This window comes from Sceloporus occidentalis, unplaced genomic scaffold (assembly GCF_023333645.1).
Source record: "Sceloporus occidentalis isolate IW3139 unplaced genomic scaffold, rSceOcc1.0.p SCAF_1, whole genome shotgun sequence".
NCBI classification, from domain to species: Eukaryota; Metazoa; Chordata; class Lepidosauria; order Squamata; family Phrynosomatidae; genus Sceloporus; species Sceloporus occidentalis.
In genome coordinates, this window is record NW_028316981.1 from 221,346,461 (window position 1) to 221,369,998 (window position 23,538).

General features: G+C 45.2%; 1 protein-coding gene across 4 annotated transcripts in view; it reads left to right on the top strand.

Annotated features, from left to right (window-relative positions):
- The first annotated feature begins 4,886 nt into the window (after positions 1-4,886).
- The window catches only part of LOC149323507 (patatin-like phospholipase domain-containing protein 6), a 101,645-nt gene continuing 82,993 nt past the window's right edge, over positions 4,887-23,538 (top strand). For all 4 annotated transcript variants that reach the window (XM_089489084.1, XM_089489086.1, XM_089489085.1 and 1 more), the window contains exon 1: positions 4,887-5,430. The gene's annotated coding sequence lies outside the window, so the exon portion shown is untranslated. The remainder of the gene's footprint in view (positions 5,431-23,538) is intronic.

The window sequence follows — 23,538 nt, forward strand, 5'->3', positions numbered from 1 at the left end:
GATTTTGTCAGTTTTGTAGTTTAAGCAGTATAATCACTAGGGGAATGTGGGGGAACAGAGCTGCACCAGGTGACACCCGAAGTGGGGCTGACACCACTGCAGCAATGGGCTGTGACAGTTGCCTGTGTCCCTTTAAAACTATGAAGAGATGGGGTGAATAGAGACAGGCTTTTTTGGGGGGGGGAGAGACCCAGGGTTATTTTAATTTTAAAATTTAATTTAATTTTTTTAATTTAAATTAAAGAATATGTGAGGACTTTGTCCATGTTTTGAAACAGGCCCAAAAGAGCCATCAAGCAGCTCTTCTTGTATAGGAAAGAGCAGCAGGGCAGATGCAGAAGGCATGGAACAGTACTACAAGATTTCCACCTTCCTTATTTGTGGAGCTGGAGGGAAGTTGGTGTGGCTTCCTCACTGCTTCTGTGCCCTTTTAAAGGGTGCATCTATAACTAATGCAGTTTGACACCACTTTAACTGCCTACAGAATCCTGGGATTTGTAGTTTTGTGAGGCACCAGCCCTCTTTGGCAGAGAAAGCTAAAAAGACCTTGTAAAACTAAAGATTCCAGAATTGCATAAGATGGAGTTACAGCACTCAAAATGACATCAAATTGTGTTATTTCTATACAGTTGATGCACCTTTTGGAAGGGCACAGAAGCAGGGAGAAACCATTATTTCTATTGTATTTATTGTTTTGTGCCTCTAAAACATTTTTGACTTATGCCGAGCCTTTATGCCGACCTAACAGAGGCTTATCATTGGGTTTTCTTTTCTTCACAAGGGATTTCCTTAGGCAGAGAGAGTGTGGGTTTTTATACTTGAGTAGGTTTTTACATGTGGGCTAGTAGTCCACTCTGGAGACCAGGGTTCAGTACCTAGTTCAGCCATGAAACTCTTTGAGTGACCTTGGGCAAGTCACATGCCCTCAGCCTCAGGGGAAGGCAATGGGAAACTTCCTCTAAATATATTTTGCCAAGAAATTCCCATCATAGGGTTGCCTTAAGGCTGCTGTTAGTTGAAAAATGATTTGAAGGCACACAACAACAAGAAGAAGGGGGACTTATAATGGGATTTTCTTGGCAAGTTTCTTTGCTGGGGTTGCCAGTGCCATCCTTTGAGGCTGAGATTGGAGGTTTTTATACTCAAGCAGTATGTAGAGAGATCTTGTAGCACCTTTGAGACTAATTGAAAGAAATTGGCAGCATGAGCTTTCCGAGACTTCAGTCTACTTCCTCAGATGCATACCCTGATATTGGACTACTAAAGTGGTAGTCCAATGCCCAAACCACTATGCTGGTCCCTCATTTCAACTGTGTAGATCGGGGGTAGGCAACCTTTTTGCGCCGGGGGCCGGGTTGCTGTCCCTCAGACAACTGGGGGGCCGAAGCCGGGGGGTGGAGCTTCCAACCGCCAGGGGTGGAGCTTCCACCCTCCAGGGGCGGAGCCGCATGCCGGGGGCGGAGCTTCGACTCTCCAGGGGCCAGGCCTCCTCCTCTTTGCCGGCCCCTGACGGAGCCCCAGGCCCTGTCAGAGGCCGGGAAAGAGCCGGCAGGGGCCGCTAGCGCTGGAGGCCTCCCCCTCTTTGCCGGCCCCTAACGGGGCCCCAGGCCCCATCAGAGGCCGGCAAAAAAGCCGATGGGGGCTGCCAGCGCTGGAGGCCTCCTCCTCTTTGCTGGCCCCTGACGGGGCCCCAGGCCCCATCAGAGGCCGGCAAAAAAGCCGGCAGGGGCTGCCAGTGCTGGAGGCCTCCTCCTCTTTGCCGGCCCGACGGGGCCCCAGGCCCCGTCAGAGGCCGGCAAAAAAGTCCTAGAGGCCTGCTGCTGCCGCCAGAGCCCTGTTGGAGGGCCCCAGCGATGGCATCGGGCCTCCCAGAGGCCCGCTGCCGCCACCGGAGCCCTGTTGGAGGGCCCCAGTGATGGCAACGGGCCTCCCAGAGGCCCGCTGCCACCGCCAGAGCCCTATAGCAGGACCCCGGCCACCGCGACAGGTCTCCCAGAGGCCCGCTATGGCCGCCAGAGCCCTGTTGGAGGGCCCCGGCCACAACGGGCCTCCAAGAGGCCCGCTGCCGCCGCCAGAGCCCTGTAGCAGGGGCCCGGCGACCGCAACAGGCCTCCTAGAGATGTGAGATGTTCGTTTTCAGCGATGTAGGTGGAAATATCCTCCCTACCCAGAACTGAGGAGGCTGTTTCCCTTGGCTGTGCAAGGGTGGTTGTTACTTAGTTATTTTTAGTTTGACTTTATGATAGTTTCTATTGATTATACTTAGATTTGCATTAAATGCTCTCTGAGTTTGTTTTCTATCCTCGGCTGTAATATTGACTGAGGGATGGTGGGGGTTGCTCCGTCTGGTGGTGACTCCTTCAAGTCTGTTTTTTCCTACCTATTTCGGAGCAAGAGATGGAATCAACCCACGCTATAGGATGTTTCCACCTCCATCGCTGGAAAACTGAAACCGAGGGCAAATCCACTTCTTGACATGTTAAGTATGCATAGCCATGTTAACCCATGTTAAGTGTGAAACCCAAAGGGTTTGGGTATGCAATTAGCCTCTGAATTATGCAAGAGGCCATGTTCAATAAAGCCATGTTCAATGCCCAAATGTGCTGTTGTGTGTGTTTTGGAATGGCGGGGGGGGGCAGTGTTTGGCCAGAAAGGGAAGTACATTTCTGCCATCTGTCTAGGAATAATGCCAAAATGTCCTTCATTTTGAGCATGCCTAAGAAACATGCATTTATATTAATGCTTTTTAAAAAAAATTTTTTAGTTGTTTTCGTGTCCTCCATTCTAAAAATATGTCCTACATTTGGGGCTAAATTTTATCCTACATTTGTCCTACATTTTTTTTACATTTGTCCCGGTTTGGAGGTTGACAGTTATGGCAACCCTACGTATGCTGTATGGATGGACTCAATAAGGGAGGTCAGGCGTAAATCTACAGGACCTAAGCAGAACAGTGGAGGACAGGATGTCTTGGAGATGTTTCATCCACATGAGTCTGGGCCGACATGAGGGCAGTAAATAGCAACAAAAAACGTCCACTTGGGGAGCAGGCAGGCAATTGGCGCATACTCTGCACATGCTTAGAGGCCCTCCCCAGACTGCAAAGCTTAGGCTTGGTGGCAGCATGTTGCTAATATACCACAATCACCACCCTGATTCCTCTCCATTGGTCTTTGACTGTGTTTGGCTTTGATTGGGTCATGTCTTCCATTTTGAGCATGGCTAAGAAGCAGGAAATTATATTTCTATGAGTGTTTTGGGATTTTATTAAGTCATCTCCTCTATTTTGAGCATGGCTAAAAAGCATGAATTTATATTTCTAGAAGCGTTTTTGGCTTTTATTGAGTCTTGTCTCTAGGGTTGCCATAATTGTCCACTAAAACCCGGACAAAATGTGGAACAAAATCTAGACCAAACTGTAGGACAACTGCAGGACAAAACTCAGCCCAAAATGTAGGATGTTTAAGAAAAATGGAGGACCTTAAATGTCCTACATTTTGGGCTGAGTTTTGTCCTGCAGTTGTCCTACAGTTTGGTCTAGATTTTGTCCTACATTTTGCCCCGGGTTTTAGTGGCAACCCTACTTGTCCCCCATTTTGAGCATGGCTAAAAACCAGGAGTTTCTATTTCTAGGAAGGTTTTTGGCTTTGATTGAGCCTGGTCTTCCATTTTGAGCATGGCTAAGAAGCATTGATTTATATTTTTATGGGCCCAAACAGACAGGCCCAAATAAAGCTGCTTTGGGGCACTTTGGAGGTGTGCTGTTTAAATGATGCGTGCATCCTAAGAGTCCGAAAGCCATGTCAAAGTCACGCTCTGGAGTGCAGCTTGGCCACAGCTTCTGGCCTCTTAAGATGTGTGTGTCATTTAAACAGCATACCTCCAAAGTGACCTGAAGCAGCTTTATTTTGACGTCTGTTCGGGCCCTGTAAGTATTTTGAGCTTTTTAAAAAATCGGGTCATGTCCTCCATTTTCCTTGAATGCCCTCCGTCAGGCAGGGATTAAAAACTTGTTGCGTCAAGTTTGGGGTGTGCCTACTTGCCTAAGACACCTCTTCTTGCCAGATTGTAATTAATAAATTGGATACTGCTTCTCCACTTGTTTTGTCCTGATTAGTTTGATTTGGTACTTTGGTTTGGTAATTATATCTCACACAACAACATGAAAACAGAAGTCCTTCTTGGTAGAGAGGAGGGCTTCTGGTCCCCCTGTATGAAGCGAATGTATATTTCGTAGGGTTGCCATAATTGTCCACTACTACCAGGGACAAAATGTAGGACAAATTCGAGACCAAACTGTAGGACAACTATGAGTGTTTTGAGCTTTTCTTGGGCCCGTTCCGAATGGGCGTATAGTACGTCCCCAGGATGTACTAGGGTTAGAAAGGGGCGTCACTTCCTGACGCGCCTCAATCCTAGTACGGACTGGGTCCGTACAAAGTGGCGGCGCTCGTCCACACGGGGGCCGTCATCTTGATGTCACGGACACGTAGCGTCCGGATGTCGCAACCCAGAATTGACGCTGCGAGTGTGCGACTAGCGCCTTGTGGCGCCACTTCCGGGGTGCAAAAAGAAGCACCATTTTGGCGCTTCTTTTCGGCTGAGCCCGGGAATCGCACGATTTGACCGCTGCGGTTCCCAGACACAGCAACTGGTGCTGCCGGCAGACCGCCGCTTTTAGGCGGTCTGTAACGCGCCTTGGGTCACGTCCTCCACTTTCCTTGGTGGTGAGGAGGACATTGAGGCTGCATCTACACTGGAGAAATAACCCAATTTGGTACTGCTTTAACTCATTCTGGCTCAAGGCTATGGAATTCTGGGAGTTGGAGTTTGTTGTGGGCCCGGTCTGCTCTGCGCCCCACAACAAACTCCAACTCCCAGAATTCCATAGCCTTGAGCCTGGGCAGTTGAAACGGTGCCAAACTGGGTTATTTCTCCAGCAATAGTCACCCTATTTTGGATTGTAATCCTAAAAGTAGTCCAATCAACACTCTGAAGAGCTGGGTATGAATAACCTAAATGAAATAATACTCTGCACATGCTCAGAGGTCTTAGACCACAAAGCTTAGGCCAGGGGGCGGCATATTGCCAATGTAACCCACAGTCCCTTAGGCCAGCGGCCATTTCCCCGGTGCCTTTTGTGGGAGACAGTAAATAACTCGGGGTTAGTAGTAGTGAGGGTCACAGTCAGAGCAGAAGACTAGGCCGCGCAAGAGGTCGCTATGGCAACCAGCACGGATGGCGGCGGCGGCGGCGGCGGCGCATTCCTATGACGTCATTTTCCAGGGCCGCCTTCAGAGACTGAATTGAGCAAGAGGAGGAGGCTGTGGCGGCATGGACTGAGGACTCGGAGCCAAGGGCAAGTCCGAAGCAGGGCATCCCCAGGGGTCGGGAGAAGGTGGTCTTCCCTCCATACGGCTGCGTTGTGGGGTGAGTGCCCCTGAGCGTGTGCAGATGTCTCTGGAGACCAGGGTTCAAGTCCCAGCTAAGCCATAGAAACCCACTGGGTGGCCTTGGGCGAGTCACACTCTCTCAACCTCGGGATGGCCAGGGCAAAGCCCCCTCTGAAGAAACCTAACAAGAGGCAGTGAGGCGTTACGGTTTGAGGGTTGGACTCCATCTCTGGAGACCAAGGGGTTGAATCCTGCCTCACTGGCTGACCTTGGGCGAGGAGTCACACTCTCTCGGCCTCAGAAGATACCCCTCCAAACAAACGTTGCCAAGTCAGAAAAGACCTGAAGGCACACAACAACAAGGTGAACCTATCACAGTTTTTGGATTGCCATTGCCATACTGTGAGACTGAAAGAGCGTGACTTGCCCAGGGCCACCTGGTCACTCTCTCTCAGGCTTAGGGGAAGGCAATGGCAATTGGCAAACCTCCTCCGAACAAGTCTTGCCAAGGAAACACCAGGATAGGGCCGCTTTGAGAGGCAGCGTGACATAGTGGTTTGAGCGTTGGACTCGGGAGACCAGGGTTCGAATCCAGGCTTGGCCGTGCAAATCCTTTGTGTGACCTTGGATGAGTTACACTCTCTAATAATAATAATAATAATAATAAAACCTTTATTTCTAGAACATGCTAGATTAAAAAAGAAAGAATCTAACTGAAATACATGTATTAAATACGGGGGGAAGGTTTACATTTTTATTATGATTTAGGGGGGCATGCTGCTGGCGATACTAGGGTTAGGGAGCGCGCACCAACCGCATGCTCTCTAATCCTAGTATATGGCATCCCGGCATCATGGCGGCCTCCCATCCACATAGGGGCCACCACTTCTACATAGCGTCCCCGCGGGGAAGCAACATCATAAGGGCTGCAAATACACGACCGTGAGAACAATCCTGAGGGGAAAGGGGCAGCCCCTTTCTCCTCCTGGCTGTCTGGGTGTCCGTGGGCATGAAGCCCCAAAGACGTGGCCCGGAAAACGCCAGATTGGGGCCGCAGGGCTGCTGGTGAGGTTGCCCTGGTCCCAATCCACTGCAAAAAGGGGTGGTCTGTACCGGGCCTTAGTTTATTTAGCAATCTAAGAAGTTTGCTCTATCAGCCGCAGGGGAAGACAATAGCAAGCCTCCTCTGACCAAATCTTGCCCAGAAAACCTTGTGATGGGGTCGCCTTGAGAGCCACCATGGTGTAGGGGTTTGAGTGTTGGATTAGGACTCTGGAGGTCAGGATTCGAATCCAGGCTCAGCCATGAAAACCTGCTGGGTGACCTTGGGTGAGTCACAGTCTCAGCCTTAGAGGGTGGCAGTGGCAAACCCTCTCTGAAGAAACTTGCCAAGGAAATGTCATGATGGGCCTTAAGGTCATCGTAACTTGGAAACCCCTTGAAGGCACGCAACACACACAACATATTATCTAGTTTGACTCTCAGGTTCCTAAAGTCAGCCCTTACACACACACACACACACTCTCCGCCTCAAGGGTGGCAATGGCAAGCCCCCTCTGTTGAAACTTGCTGAGAAAACTCCATGTTAGCTTCGCCTTAGGGTTGCCACAAGTCGGACTTTGAAGACACACAACAACAACAGCAGCTGTAGGAGTGTGATAGAATATAATAGGATCTAGAAGTATTCAAATTTTGACCTACAGCTTATGATTTGAAAAGGCTTCATGGTGCTGGCAGGTGTGTACTGGAAAAGTTACTTTTGTATTACAACAAAAGCAAAGATGTGTGTGCCAGGAGGAAAGTATGCCAGTTTTATACTACTAGTATATCTAGCATAGTATAGTATTTTGAGCCTTGGACTAGGACTCTGGGGACCAGGATTCAATTCCCAGCTCAGCCATGAAACCCACTTGGTGACCTTGGGCAAGTCACACTCTCTCATCCTCAGAGGGTGGCAATGGCAAAACTCTTCGGAACAAAACTTGCCAAGAAAATACCTTAGATCACCATAAGTCAAAAATGACTTGCAGGCACACAGCAACAACAAGGGTTATGGAGTTTTCTTGGCAAGTTTTGTTCGGAGGAGGTTTGCCATTGCCATGACCTAAATGACCTGAAGGCACACAACAACAACAACAGGTTTGCCACAAGTCAAAATGACTTGTAGGTACACACCACCAACAAGAACATGGCACCCTACACTGACATCCTGGCATTTCTGCTCCTTTTTTTGCTGCCCATTGCTTGTCAGACTGTTTGGATCATAAAGCCACCTGCCCCATAGGAAGACCTGCCTCAGTTTGATTCTGTACTTTGGTGAGCTAACAAATAGGCTGCTGCCACACTGCAGAATTAATGCAGTTTGACACCACTTTAACTGTCACAGCTCCATCCTATGGAATCCTAGCATTTGTAGTTTGTTGTGGCACCACAGCTCTCTGACAGAAAAGGCTAAACATTTCACAACACTACGAATCCCATAGCACTGAGCCATGTCAGTTAAAGCAGTGTCAAACTGCATTAATTCTGCAGTGCAGATGCAGCCATAACCTCTCTGGGAACTGGAGTAGAGACTGGGAGCATCCCAGGTGAAACTGAGACAGTACTCCATCCCCTGGAGGCCTGTCCACCTCTATGGCTGGTTCAGCACTGCAGAAATAATCCTGTTTGACACCACTTTAGCTGCCATGGCTATGGAATTCTGGGTATTACAGCTTTGTGGGACATTTAGCCTTCTCTGTTAGAGAGCTCTGGTGCCACAAACCATTACAATGGTCAGAATTCTATCACATTGAGCTAGGGCAGTTAAAGTGGTGTCAAACAAGATTATTTCTGCAATGCAGATGCACCCTATGTGCAGAACAGGGCATACACTTCTCTGGGGTTTACAGCTGGGGAGAGCTCAGGGCCTCCTCTTCCATAGTAGGAGTAGTCAGGACAAGGAGAGATAGCTTAAAGCAAGATTTTTCCAAAAGTACTTATTGCTAAAGATGAATTTTGGTCTTGACTCAAACCATCTGTGTAGACACTCCTTGGAGTAAAATGATGTGGAGCAAAGGGTTGGGGAGCAGATCAGATAAGGAGGGCAGAAGGGACAAGAGTAAGGTGGACACTGGGATATGGGTCAGGGAAGGACACCTGGTTTTTTTGGGTCCTGCTAAGGGCCTGGAGGAGGACCCAGGCTGACCAATCCCTGCCTCCTCCTAAGATTTGGGCTGATGCCATGCAGTGAGGCTCCGCAGGTCTTTCCACACCAATGACATAGGTTTCAACATAGGGGCAGGTATTTCAAGCAGCCTGGGTTGCTTAACAACCTGGATCTGTTCCAGAAACATGTGCTTCCACCGAGCCAAGCTCAAGGTCATCTGTGTATAATGAAAGAGGATCATCTTGAATAGCAATTAAATTTTGCCATAGTAAAAAAAAAAGGACTGGGCTTGTTGCATGGGTGTCCCAGCTGTCAGTAATGGTAAGGACTGTGGTGGAAAATAGTGGGTGCTGTGATAGTGGGAGGTTCTTTCTGGAGTCTGTGTCTGCTTTTGTAGATATTTGTGGGATTTAATAATAATAATAATAATAATAATAATAATAATAGGATTTATTTATATGTCGCCCAATCACTGGGAATCTGGGCAGCTTGCAACAGAAGGGATAATAGATGATTCCCTGCCCTCAGGCTTACAATCTAAAAATACACAATACAAAAGGAGAAGGGATGGTGAGGGGGGGGGGGAAGGGATCAGGTCCAGCATTCTTCTCTCCCTCTGAGGCCTGGACCAAGGCAGATGGACTGGAGGGAGGGCTCTTCTTCTTCTTCAGGCTAGCCCTGGTGGAGCTGGGCCTGCCTGGTCAACTCCCTTTCAGGCCGGAAGATGACAGCTATGGAGGGAGGAGTATCTTCTTTCAGGCTAGCCCTGGTGGAGCTGGGCCTGCCTGGTCAACTCCCTCATAGGCCGGAAGATGACAGTTATGGAGGGAGGAGTTTCTTCTTCTAGGCTAGTCTGATGGAGCTGGGTCTGCCTGGTCAACTCCCTCATAGGCCGGAAGATGACAGTTATGGAGGGAGGAGTCCTTCCAGGCTAGCCCTGATGGAGCTGGGCCAGCCTGGTCAACTCCCTTGCAGGTCAGAAGATGACAGCTATGGAGGGAGGAGTCTCTTCTTCCAGGCTAGCTCTGATGGAGCTGGGCCTGCCTGGTCAACTCCCTCATAGGCCAGAAGATGACAGTTATGGAGGGAGGAGTCAGTCTCTTCTTCCAGGCTAGCTCTGATGGAGCTGGGCCTGCCTGGTCAACTCCCTCATAGGCCGGAAGATGACAGTTATGGAGGGAGGAGTCTCTTCTTCCAGGCTAGCTCTGATGGAGCTGGGCCTGCCTGGTCAACTCCCTCATAGGCCGGAAGATGACAGTTATGGAGGGAGGAGTCAGTCTCTTCTTCCAGGCTAGCTCTGATGGAGCTGGGCCTGCCTGGTCAACTCCCTCATAGGCCGGAAGATGACAGCTATGGAGGGAGGAGTCTCTTCTTCTAGGCTAGTCTAATGGAGCTGGGCCTGCCTGGTCAACTCCCTCATAGGCCAGAAGATGACAGTTACATAAGCATAATAGATAACAGGCATGATTTGGTTATTATTATGTATTAATACAATTTGTGAAGTGTAAATGTATGATTTTGGAAATGATTAATAAAGATATTTAGTATTAGTATAAATGACATAAGCATCTTGTTGCACCAAAGCGTTTGGACTCTTAGGACACATGCACTATTTAAACAGCATACCTCCAAAGTAACCCAAAGCAGCTTTATTTTGGCTTGTCTGTTTGGGCCCTATATTACTAAACTGGGGTGAGAATTGTGCAGTCCTTCAGACATGGTTGAACTACAGCTTCTAGCATCCTCACCTAGCATAGCCAATATTGAGGAATGCTGAAAGCTGCACTTCAACAACATCTGCTGGGCTTCCTGATTTCCACCTTTGAAATATAGCAGGTTCACACTCTAAATAGAGGTTCAAAAGTGGCCTTCCCCTTCCCCATTCGCACCCTCATTTGCAGCCTTGGAATATCCCTACTACAAATAAGGTGTGTCTATAAAAGAAAAATCTTGTGTCATTTAAAAACTGGCAAATTTTATTTGCTATAAGCTTTCATGGATTTCACCCCATTTCATGAGATGCATGTAGTGTTTCCACATGAGCTAATGCATGGAGTGTGATGTCCCAAGAGATGGCACTGAACCACTTGACAAATTCTTGTGTCATCAACGAGGTCAAAGTGAACTGATTATAATCTCACACTCACAAGAACTTATCAAGGTGTACAAACATCCTCTCTTGGGACATGAAGGAGGACAAAGGCTTTGCATCACATCCTGTGTGTTAATTTAGGCAAGGATATTTCTGTTAACACCCAACTACAGTTTGCTGGTGATTCTTGTTAAGGTAATGATCCCTTTTTGTACTGTTCACGTTTCAGATGCCTTTCTCCCCACTGTTTATATTCCTCGCCCAACTGCCCTATCCTGTGTAAAACAGTCTGCCAACTGAGGCAGCACTCCATTAATCTGATGAAGTAGATTGCAGTCTGTGAGAGGTTATGATAAAATTTTTAGACATTTAAGGTGCTTCAAGATTGCCACAAGAGATTAGGAAAATACTTAGTGTAAATAAGTATGTGTTTTTGTTTGTTGACAGGGCCTTTATTGGCAGGGATTACTCTGAAATACTCATATCCCTGTGATACGTATGGTGCTAGTCTCATAATCATCATTTGCCTCTGATTCTCAGGACCATTAGTCTTTTAGTGGCACTGTTTGGAGCCAGAAGAGGCTGATCCGTTACTGCTGAAAGGTGGGCAAGAGATAGGGGACTCAGAGGTCTGGGCATCCTCTGCTCCCTTCTCTAAGGGTTCTCATAGCAGCTCTAAGGTCTCCTTCACACCTTACAAGCAGAGATGAGAAAAGAATCCCCAATAAGAGATGAGTTGCATATAAATCTGAGCACTCATAAGTGCCCAAAAGCTCTGAGACCTACCTTTTAGCCTGCAAAATTAAAACCTGAACCTTACTGTTTGAGATTTTTAAAAACTGGCAGACTTACACTTAATTGTAGTTTAGAGGCTTATGCCCAAGGTTGAGGCTCTCAGATTCCTCTTATCAGCAGATGCCATTTGATAAGTGTGAATTGACTTCTAGAATAATAGGGTGTCCTTGCTTGAGAGTATTAGAGATCTTTTCTGCTTTTGAACAAAAATGGGCTATATGATCTTCTCCTGCATTTGTTGTACGGTTATGCAAAGTAAATAGCTTTCTTTAATGGAATGGTTGCACACTGGCTCTGACAGAGGAGCTCCTAAATTCAAAGATATAGCCGTGTTAGCTGTAGAATCACTATTTAGAGAGATCTTGTAGTACCTTTGAGACTAATTGAAAGAAAGAAGTTGACAGCATGAGCTTTCGTAGACTTCAGTCTCCTTCCTCAGATGCTTTTGGAAGCTCCTGGTTAGTTCCAGAAATTAAATTAAAAGCCATGATGGCTGTCCTGGGATAAAAAGTTTCTGAATCCACTTGAGTCTCTGTTTGATTTCTATGAGACAATGTTCATGGTTTTCTCCCAGGGCTTTAGGGTTGTTGGGGGTAAGGGTGTCAGTTTTAGTTCCTTTGGGGCCTTTTAGAAGTCATCAAGAAGTGGTCAAAAGTCTTTTAAAAGATTTTGGAGGGATCTGGGGACTTTGGAGGTTGGGGTTGCAAAATGGGGTCTTGGGAGCTGCATGTGGCCTATATTTTCCCCATTGTTACTGTAGAGAGAGTGAGTGACTTTGGCTGTACAGTGGGCCCTTGATATCCTCTGGGGTTGGTTCCAGGACCCCCTGTGAATACCAAAATCCCTGAATATGCATGTCCCATTAAATACAGTGGCACAATAGGATGATGTCTCTTGTATAAAATGGCAAAATCAAGCTTTGTTTTTTGGAATTTATATCTATCTTTTAATATTTAAAGCCATGAATACTTGACTCAGTGGATAAAAAAATCCATGGATATGGAGACTTCTCTACTCTCAGAGGAGAATTCAAAGATATAGCCATGTTAGTCTGTAGAATCAGTACATAGAGAGATCTTGTAGCACCTTTGAGACTAACTGAAAGAAAGAAAGAACTGAAGTCTACGAAAGCTCATGCTGCCAATTTCTTTCTATCAGTTAGTCTCAAAGGTGCTACAAGATCTTTCCAAGGAAGAGTCTTCCACTGTTGAGCAGGTCTTACTGTCAGGAGGTTCTTACATAATGTTTAGATGGAATATCTTTTCCTGGAATTTGAATCCATGGCTCCGTGTTCTAGTCTCTGGAGCATCAGAAAAACAAAATTGCTCCATCCTCAATATGATGTCCTTTCAAATATCTAAGCATAGCTATCATGTCACCCCTTAACTGTCTCTTCTCCAGGTTAAATGTACCAAGTTCCCTAAAACACTTCTCATATGTAATGGTTTCCAGAGACTTGGCTTTCTTTATACTAATTCTTCCACCCTGTCAGCTCTTAGGCACATGAGAGAAAGGGTGGAGAAGCAATGCAGTGGCACTGCTAAAATACAAATGTACACTGAGGCTATATACAAAGAACCATAGTATCCAGTTCACAGGAAAGAATAGTTCTACTCTATCCCACACAGTCTTGGATACATCTGGTGTGTTGTGGCTAGTTCTAGGCACCATGTTTACAATTCATGTAAAGAATGGTTGAAAGACCTGTGTATGTTCAGCAAGGAAAAGAAAATCCAAGCAGAGATGTGATTGTTTTTGTGTGCCTTCAAGTTGTTTCTGATTTATGATGACTGTAAGGCACTCCTATCATGGAGCTTTCTTGGCAAGATTTGTTCTGAGGAGGTTTGCCATTGTCTTCCCCCAAGGCTGAGAGCATGTGACTTGCCCAAGGTCACCCAGTGAGTTTCATGGCTGAGCTGGGAATTGAAACCTGAAGTACAGAGTCGTAGTCCAAAATTCAAACCACTACAAGATTTGATTTTTGTTGTTAACTGCCCTCTAGTCGATCTCGACCCATGGCAACCCTGTGGATGAGACATCTCCAAGACTCCTTGTCCTCCACAGCTCTGCTTAGTTCCTGCAAACACATACCTGTGCCCTCTTTAATAGAGTCCATCTATCACTCATGTGGTCTTCCTCTCTTTCTTCTTCCCTCCACCTTCCCTAAGCATCATTGCCTTTTCCAATGCGTCATGTCTTCTCATTATATGACTGAAGTACGACAGCCTCAATTTCATCATCTTGGCTTCCAGGGAGATTTCTGGCTTGATCTGCTCTAGGACCCATCTGTTTATCTTTTTGGCCGTTCACAGTATCCTCAGCACTCTTTCCCTAGCACCACATCTTAAATGAATTTATTTTCTTTTTATCGTCTTTCTTAATGGTGGTATTCAAATATCTGAAAGGTTGCTGTGTATAAAATGCATAAAAAGTGGAGCAGACTTTCTACTCTGTCTAGAGCCAATTGGTGAATATTACATGAAAGAGATTTGAAACAAACATTGAGATATACCATAAGAGCTGTTTGTCAGTGAAACAGAGTGCCTTGAGAGATGCTGAATTCACCTTTAATTGGGGTATTTAAATAGTTGCTGCTCAGTCATTTGTCAAGGATGTTGTCACATGTTTACATCATGCAAGCGTTGGACTAGATCGGTCCTTTTTAAAGCCATCTGATATGGGGGACCAGAGAGGAAAAAAGCACCTTTGAGACTTACTTGACTTACTGATTTTTATTTAATTATGAGTTTTGTGGATCTCAATACAGTGCAATATAGCCTCAGGTTATTAAGAATATTTGTATGGATTTTTCTTTCATTCCTGGAAGCTCCCTAGGGCCCAGCAGCATTTGGATCAGGGACTGGCACCTATCCACAGGCCACCATTTGATAGTATCAGACTAGATCATCTCCAAAACACCAAATTGCCAAACTCCAAGTCCATTGATATGATACTAAAAACAAACTGATGGCCATACAAAGATTTGTGACTCAGGTGGCTCTTTGCCACATAGACATGTGTACAACTCTTACAAAGATCAGGCTCTTACCCTGTGTGGTGAACAGGTTAACAAAGAACATTAGTAAGTCTGCATGCTTCCTAGCCTCTTCTTTAGAGGACCTTGCCCTTACCAGAACTCACTTGCCTGGTTCCACTCCCATCCAGTCCTGTTTGCCTTTCTGCCAGATTCCTTTATTCTCTCTTAGTCGGGCTGTCTGCCAGGGATGGCATTAACTTGCTTGCTACCCTGGCATCCGTTCCAAGACTTCCTGTTTATTCTACCTAATGTGGTGCCAGTGTTTTAGCTCCATTACTTCTGAAATCAGATTTTCAGTTTCTAATAAGATGTAGGCGCCATCTGGTAGGAATATTTCTTGTATAGCCTCCCCTTGAAGTAAATACGGTTTACAGTGTACTGCAGTCTTTTAGCATTCCCATAATTGTGCTGTGCACCATCTTTTGGGAGAAATGGCTGAGCATCTCTTTCCTTTGAGTGAGGATGCGAGGAGACCACTGCAGCTGAGCTCCCTCTTTTTATTCTGGCTCTGTGAACTCTGAAAAGCTTCTGGCAGGTTTCACTCATACCTACTCTGCTTCTTTGATAGGAGGCTCCCTGACTGAACATCAAGCTGAGCATGTTGCAGGGGAATCAGACTGCTTCCTCGGTCTTTTCCAAGCCTCTGCCTCTTCAGTAGGAAGAATTTGGGAAGGAAAGCTTCAGAAAGGAGGTTCATCTGAGGCTTAGACCAGAAAAAATAGGGAGAAGTGTACTACCTTTATACACTTGTATTTCTTAAATTTTCCATGTGTTTTTCAGGCTGTGTGGCTGTGTTCTGGAAGAATTTATTACTGCCGTTTTGCCTGCAACTATGGCTGGCATCTTCAGAAGTTGGTGGCATGGAAATGTGTGGAGTATATATACCTGTGGGACCCTTGTTTGGGGGGAAGTGTTTTACACATTAATGGTGGAGTTAGTTTGTGTTGTACCATGTTGAATGACGCAGCCTGGGGGCCACAGGGGTTTACCGCATACTGTACAGCTGTGGACAAGTCTACACCAAACGCAGCATTCAAACACAAATCAAGGAACATGAGAGACAGTGCAGACTGGGCCAGTCATTAAAGTCAGAAGTAGCAGAACACATTATAAGCCAACCAGGGCACAGAATGCTATTTGAAAACACCAAAATTCTGGCCCATGCCAACAACTACTGGGTCAGACTGCACAGGGAGGCCATTGAAATCCATAGACATCTTGACAACTTCAACAGAAAAGAAGAAACACTGGAAGTAAACAAGGTTTGGCTACCAGTCTAGAAGAATACAAAAATCAAAACTCAAGACAAGCAAATGAACACCACACAGGCTGTGCCCCCCCAACAATCCCTCTTGCATATCCTCCACACAACATGCCTCCAGGCTGCGCTATTCAGCACAGTACAACACACAAACTAACTTCATCATTAACATGTATACTCCCACTGAAGTCCCACAGGTATATATGCAGACTTCGACTTTACATTCTTCAGTTTGTCCTGATAGAAAACTAGCAGATTTGAAAAACAAGGCGCGGTACAGACCACCCAAATGCGCCGTGCTCCCAACGATATAGGGTTAGGGAGTGTGCACCAACCGCATGCTTCCTAACCCTAGTACGTGTGGATGGCACCATCGTTACGCGGTGCTGATCACATGGGGTACATGATGTGCCACGTCCAAACAGATAGTGTGCGTGATGTCTCTGCACCGCCCCAGGCCACTTACAGCGCCCTGGCAGAGGTGCAGAAAGGAGCTCCAAAATGGAGCTCCGGTTGGCATGGCAAACAAATGGTGTGGCAACCAATGATGCAGAGGAGAAAGGGGCTGCAGCGGCCACCCTTTTCTCTTCTTTAGTGCGTGGGGTGTCCGGGGGCATGAAGACCTTTTACATGCTAAAGAGAATCAGCATTTCGCCTGGAAAAATGCCGGATTGGGGCCGCAGGGCTGTGGGTGAGGTTGCCCTGGCCCCAATCCAGTGGAAAAAGGAGCGGCTACAGGCTGCCTCTTTGGAGTGGTCTCTACTGTGCCTAAAATAAAGAAAGGATGCAGGGGAAAGGAAATCTAGCTGCACCTTTGAGACTTATTTTATTATCAGCTTTTGTGGATCTTATTCCAAATGCAGTATAAAGCCTCAAGTTATTAAGTACTGTATATACTTGTGTATAAGTCAACCTCATGTATAAGTCAAGGACAGGTTTTGGGGGCAAAATCATGGATTTTGATATGACCTGTGGATAGTCAAGGGTCAAACTCAGGTGCATGTAACAAAGGATCTAAACAGAAGAGGAAAAAAGAAGTCCTCCCTCTCTTGACCGCTCCCAAGGGTCACAGTCTGGGTATGCAAAATGTGGATGCAGATCTCCGATTTCCCTCCCTTCCCCACAACTTTCCCCAAGGCTGATGGCTTGCATAAAGTGGGGCACAGACCTCCGATTTCCCTCCCTTCTCCCCAGCTTTCTCAAGGCTCACGGAGAAATATTACTTTATTGACCCGTATATACAGTGCACCCTTACTTTATGTGCGGGATCCATTCCGGACTCCCGCATAAAGCAAATACCATCTATGCTCGAGCCCTATTTAAATGAATGGGGCTCGTTTGTGTGGTGGTGTGGTGGTGCAGCAGTGCGTGCACCATAGGCACACACACCATCCCTATGAGACACACTGCCCCTTCTCCCTGCATGGCTTCCAACGTAGGATTTTGGAGCCCATTTTTGGGCTTAAATTTTTCTACTTATAGACAAGTATATATGGTATATGAATAGTTGTAAGAATGGGATAGAATATAATAGGATCTAGAAGGATGCAAATTTTGACCTTCCGTTCATGGTTTGAAAAGGCATAATGGTATGGACAGATATTCACTGGAAAAGTTACTTTTGTACTACAACAAAATCAAAGAGGTGTGCAGTTTACTGGCCAGAAGGAATTAGGTATGACAGTTTTATATAGTATATCAAGCATGGCGTAGTGGTTTGAGTGTTGGACTACGACTCTGGAGACCAGGGTTTGATTCTCCACTTGGCCATGAAACCCACTGGGTGATCTTGGGCAATTCACACTCTCTCAGCCTCAGGAAAAAGCAATGGTGACCCTCCTCTGAACAAACCTTGCCAAGAAAACAACGTAATAGGATTTCCTTAGGGTCACCATAAGTTGGAAATGATTCGAAGGCAAGCAACAGCAGACCTGGAGATGTCCAGATATATCCTGGAAACCTTTCAGGCTACTCAATAATGGCACTGTGGTTCCATTTCAGTTGTCATGGCTGTGACCTGTGGATTCTTGAAATTTGCAGTTTCAGGATGGAGCAGTTAGCATTCTTGGCCAGAGAACTCTAGTACAGCACTGGTCTACAAATCCCAGGATTCCGCATGATGCAGTCATGGCCATTAAAGTGTATAGTATGAATGGACTAGGTGGTCTCCTATCCATATAACCACCCCAACCCCCCACTTCTGAAATGAGTTGACATTGTTGTGTATAGCATGGTACAGTGGTTGGATAATTACTCAGAAATAGGTTCTCTAGAAAAGTTCATCTACAATATTTATTAAAGTTTATCTACAGTAGTTAGTTAAAAGTAAGTCTCATTTGCAAGGACTTGTTCCTAGATAAACGGGCCCAGCATGGCAGCCTAAATAGCACTGGTTGCTTCAATGTTGAATTGCGTTAGTGTTTGTTGTGGAGGTGGGTGATCATCAAGAAATCTAAAAAAACAGCTTGCTGTTTCTTGTTAAGTATGTGTGTGTGTGCATGTTGAGCAATTTCCAACAAACACTTTAAAAACTTTAAAGGAGTTCCAGTTCATTAAAAAAAAGTTTGTTTGCCTTGTTTTCTAAGGCATGACTAATCTTAGATGGTTCTTACTGCTAGGAGAGGTAATTGTCTCACATATGATGCGCTGTATTTGTACATTGATGGTCAAACAGATGTTGGGTTGTGTACAACATCGCTGTTGAGCATCCCAGCTGTTTTCCTATTGTCTCCTCTTGGCATCTCTCACAAGATTTCTTGTGTCTTTTTTTCTCCTCGAAGTTAGTGTGTTTCTGTCCATCCACTCTCTCTGTGCCTGGAGGCTTTTCCCTAAGGCTGATCATGAGTAAAGAAAGAGTTTGCTGTGTGTGTTGAATAGTATGAACAGGCTGCAAGATGTAGCAATCCTTGGGCCATGAAGCAAGTGCTCTTGTAAAACAGGAAAGATGGCAAGATACTGTTCTGGTCCTGGGCTTCCAGCCAAAGCCACAGTATGTAATTTCTGGGAGTTGGCCTGCAGTCAGATAATGAAAGGAAGAGCAGCCATGGGCACAAATGGGAGTTCAATTATAGGACAAAAGCCAATGCCAGGTGCAATTTTGGGTGCGTTCACAAGAGAGCTGCCTGAGCAGATTGGTTTGTGGGCTGGCAGATTTGTCCAGTACCAATTTGTCCTGGGTTTGCATCCATACTACAAGTAAATGCTTATGTATTCCATGAACACTGTGGGAGCTGGAACTTGCTAAAGTTAATTTAGAGGGGATTTGGGGGTTGTTATGAGCCAACATGGTATAGTAGTTTGAGTGTAGGACTAAGACTGTGGAGATTGGGGGTTCAATTCTCCACTCAGCCATGAAACCCACTGGGTGACTGTGAACAAGTGACAACCTTTCATCCTCAGGGGAAGGCAATGGCATACCTCCTCTGAACAAATCTCTCCAAGAAAACCCTGTGATAGGTTCACTTTAAAGTTTCTATAAGTTGGAAATGACATGGGGGCACAACAACAGTTGGTAAAAAGCATAATTTTTTGAGCTCTAGTAGGTCCTATATGGGTGCTGGTATGTCACCACTCCAGGTTTCCATTCATCAATAGTCGAGGTACTTCTTATAGTGCAATCCTGGCTACTCAGTCTCATCTCTGTCCCTGCGCATGCTGCATTATTATGGGCAATGTCCCCTTTGCTACAGAATGTGTCAATGGAATTTGCCTACCATCATCATAGTTGACCATCTGCTTTAAAAAGTTATCAGCATGAAAATGGACCATATATGGAGAGTGTGGATGGAGCTGGTGAAGTTGGCTTTGAAATAGCTATTCAAATACTGTCCTTGCACGGGGAGCTGGTGCTCCTTACAGCAGGGATGAGCAGATTTTAGCTTTGTAGGAGATACTTAATAATAATAATAATTATAGCAAGAGCAGCTACAGCTCTAGGGCTCACCAGTTATTGCTTATCTATACCCACCTATCTAAAAATAATATATAAGCTGGCTTACATAAAAGAATAATAATTAAACAGATCAAATAGCAACTTCAAACAAGAGCAGAGGATAAAACCATGGTCATAAAAGGCATGGCTTAAAATGACTTTATCTTTACTGCCCAACTAGAAAAAGGAACCGCATATGCTTGTCACACTTTTCCAGATTGTGAGGACCTGGCCCTTTTCTTAAGTATCCACCTGCCATATCTCAGACAAGTTTATACAGTGGACCCTTGGTATCCATTGGGGTTTTATTCCAGAAACTTGTGTGGATACCAAAATCCGTGGATGCTCAAGTCCCATTAAATACAGTGATGTAGTAAAAATGGTGTCCCTTATATAAAATAGCAAAATCAAGGTTTCCTTTTTGAAATTTATGTATTTTTTAATATATATTTTCAAGCCGTAGGATGGTTGAATCCATGGATATGGAGGGCCAACTGTATAGGGGACATGGTTTCTGGGGTATTCTGATTTGAAATTTTAGGATTCTGATGGTCAAAGCCTTTAATTTGAGTACATATGTAGACTAGTGGAGAGTACAGTGGGCCTTCGGTGTTCACTGGGGTTTGGTTCCAGGACACTCGTGGATACCAAAATCGATGGATGCTCAGGTCCTGTTAAATACAATGACATAGTGCAATCGTGTCCCTTACATAAAATGGCAAAAACAAGATTTGCTTTTGGAATTTATATATTTTCTGAATATTTTCAAGCCATGGATGCTTGACTCAGTGGATAAAGCATCCGTGGATACTGAGAACCGACAGTGTTATAATATGGCCTCAATGATTGGTTTCTATCAGATCCTTTTGTTGCTGCAACTGGGCCACTTGAAGCTTGCAGACTCTTTGAAAGCATAGCAGACTGAGGCAAGGAGTGCATTGGCCATAAAACCACACAGCTGGCACACAAAACAAAGTGGATAATAAGTCCTCTTAGGCCCCATTCCCACTGGGCAAAAAAAGGGGCTTATATTGCTTCGATTCTGACTCAGATTTTTTTTCCGAGTCGTATTCGAATCTGGTCCCTCATTCCCATTACGAAAGGGTGCAAACACACTCGGTTTTTTGTTACTCATGTTCTCGTTCCCATTGAAATTTTCTCGGTTGTAATTTGAAGCAGATTTTTTTGCTCCCCATTCCCATTGCCCTTCCGGAACCTCTTTTTTTAAAAGCAGCTGTCAATCAAGCGCTTAGGCTTAGGCGCTTTTCCCCTCTGGGAACGGAGCCTCTATTCCCCCAAGTCCCTTTGCCTCCCAGGCTCTCCTGCGTCTTCCCAGAGTCCCTCTGGGAAAGGGGAAAGGGGCCTCTATTCCCCCAAGTCCCTTTACCTCTCAGGCTCTCCTGCATCTTCCCAGAGTCCCTCTGGGAAAGGGGAAAAGAGCCTCTATTCCCCCAAGTCCCTTTGCCTCCCAGGCTCTCCTGCGTCTTCCCAGAGTCCCTCTGGGAAAGGGGAAAGGGGCCTCTATTCCCCCAAGTCCCTTTACCTCTCAGGCTCTCCTGCATCTTCCCAGAGTCCCTCTGGGAAAGGGGAAAAGAGCCTCTATTCCCCCAAGTCCCTTTGCCTCCCAGGCTCTCCTGTGTCTTCCCAGAGTACCTCTGGGAAAGGGGAAAGGAGTCTCCATCCCTTCAAGTACCTTTGCCACCCCCATTGCTACCTGGGCTGTTTGGGGGGGGGTGATCGAGCAGGCATGGAAAAGAAAAAAGAAAAAAATAGTTTAAAATGCTGTTCAATGGCTCTCCTCACACATGGATCTATGAATGTGGAGCAGGAAGGAGGTTGCGGGGGGGGGGGGTAATGTATTTACTGTATTTGGAGGTCAGTGTAGCAATTTGCTATGTTTGGACACCTGACAGAGCGCCTAAGCAATCGAAAGCTTAATTTTTTCAAAAATAAATTTGTCTACACATGAGATTGCCTTATCCTGCTTCCCACTCCACCGGGGGAAGGTTACGCAAACGGGGGGGGGGGGGGGGATGATGCCAGTAATGCAGGAAAGAGAACAAGTGGGTGACACCCTAGACCAGCCCCTTTAGCACTGCTCCTCCCATCTCAAGCCAGATGAGGTCACAGCACAGAGAAGACACCAGACTAACACACAGTCATAGTTTATTTTATTTATATGTTGTTTTTCATTGATTACTAGCCTCATAGTGGATTACAACAAAGCATTAAAAAAATCAAACAATGCATTGGCATCCATTGTAGTAACTTCTGATATAATAGGCATCATCGAAACCTGGTGGGATGAGTCTCAGAACTGGAATGTAGAAATAGAGGGGTATAACCTTTTCAAGAGAAATAGTCCAAACAGGAAAGGAGGAGGAATAGCACTATATGTCAGAGATATTTACACCAATCAAGAGATCCAGGACATCAATACCTGAAGCCAGGTGGAGAGCATCTGGATAAAAATTAAAGGGGACGGAAACAACAAGGATGTTATGGTGGGAGTCTACTACAGATCCCCAGTCAGATGGAGGAATTGGATGACACTTTTCTAGAACAGATGACTACACATTCAGAAAGGAGAGATGTAGTAGTGATGGGTGACTTCAACTATCTTGATATTTGCTGGAATTCAAACTCAGCCAGATCCTCAAGGTCTAGTAAATTCCTCACTTGCCTTGGAGACAATTTCATGGTCCAAAAGGTGGAAGAGGCAACGAGGGGGTCAGCTATTTTAGATCTGATCCACCCAACAAGGATGACCTGGTTAATTGGGTGCAAGTGGTAGGATCCTTAGGTGGAAGTGATCATGTTCTGGAGTTTGTTATACAGTGGAAAGGAGAAGCCAGGCATAGTCAGACACACATTCTAGACTTTAGGAGAGCTGATTTCAGTAAACTTAGAGAAATACTGGGGGTAATCCCATGGTCAGGAATACTAAAAGAGAAGGGAGTTCAGGATGGATGGGAGTTTCTCAAAAGGGAGATACTGAAGGCACAATTTCTTTTTTTTAATGATTTTTATTAAGTTTTAAAAACATATAAAAAGAAAAACAACATTTGACGATCATCCATGATATATAATAACACATAACTACTATCTGTTGTGTTTATATTCTCAATCGTTACTTCCTTACTGTCAGACTATCTCTTTATCCTATCATTTTCTATTTTAGATTATCTGATAAACAGTAATGATAAATGTTCTAATTATGCCTGTTCTTGCGATTACATTCCCCCTGTAATCTTCATTTTATATATATAATTATCATAACGAGTCCTCTCTAAATTACATATCATTAGAGTTAACCACTGTACACATATTCATTTTATCAGTTGTTATCACCCTGAGAAACAAAATCTTCATTTCTACTTCAGCTTAATCTATGCCCAAAACAGCATTTCGCTCCCATTCTTTTTGGAGAAAGAGAATAATGTTATTCCAATCTTCTTTATATACATTCTTGGGTTCATTCCTGATTGCTCTCGAGAGCTTGTCCATCTCCTTCGTGTCTAATAACTTGAACATCCAGTCCTCCTTGGTAGGGATTTCTTTTAGCTTCCATTTCTGGGCATAGACTATTCTTGCCACTGATAACATATAAAATAATATTTTACCATACTTACTCTCTAAATCAAGATCGATTATATTAAACAAAAAGACTTCAGGTGAGAACTTAAGAGTTATGGTAGTTATTTTCTTGACTTCAAAGAAGATCAATTTCCAAAATTTAATTGCTTCCCAACATGTCCCCCACATGTGGTAGATTGAGCCTTGTTCTTTCCCACATTTCCAACACAAGTTGCTACAGTTATTATACATTTTGCCGATCTTAAGAGGAGTTAGGTACCATCAAAAGTAAACTTTATAATAGT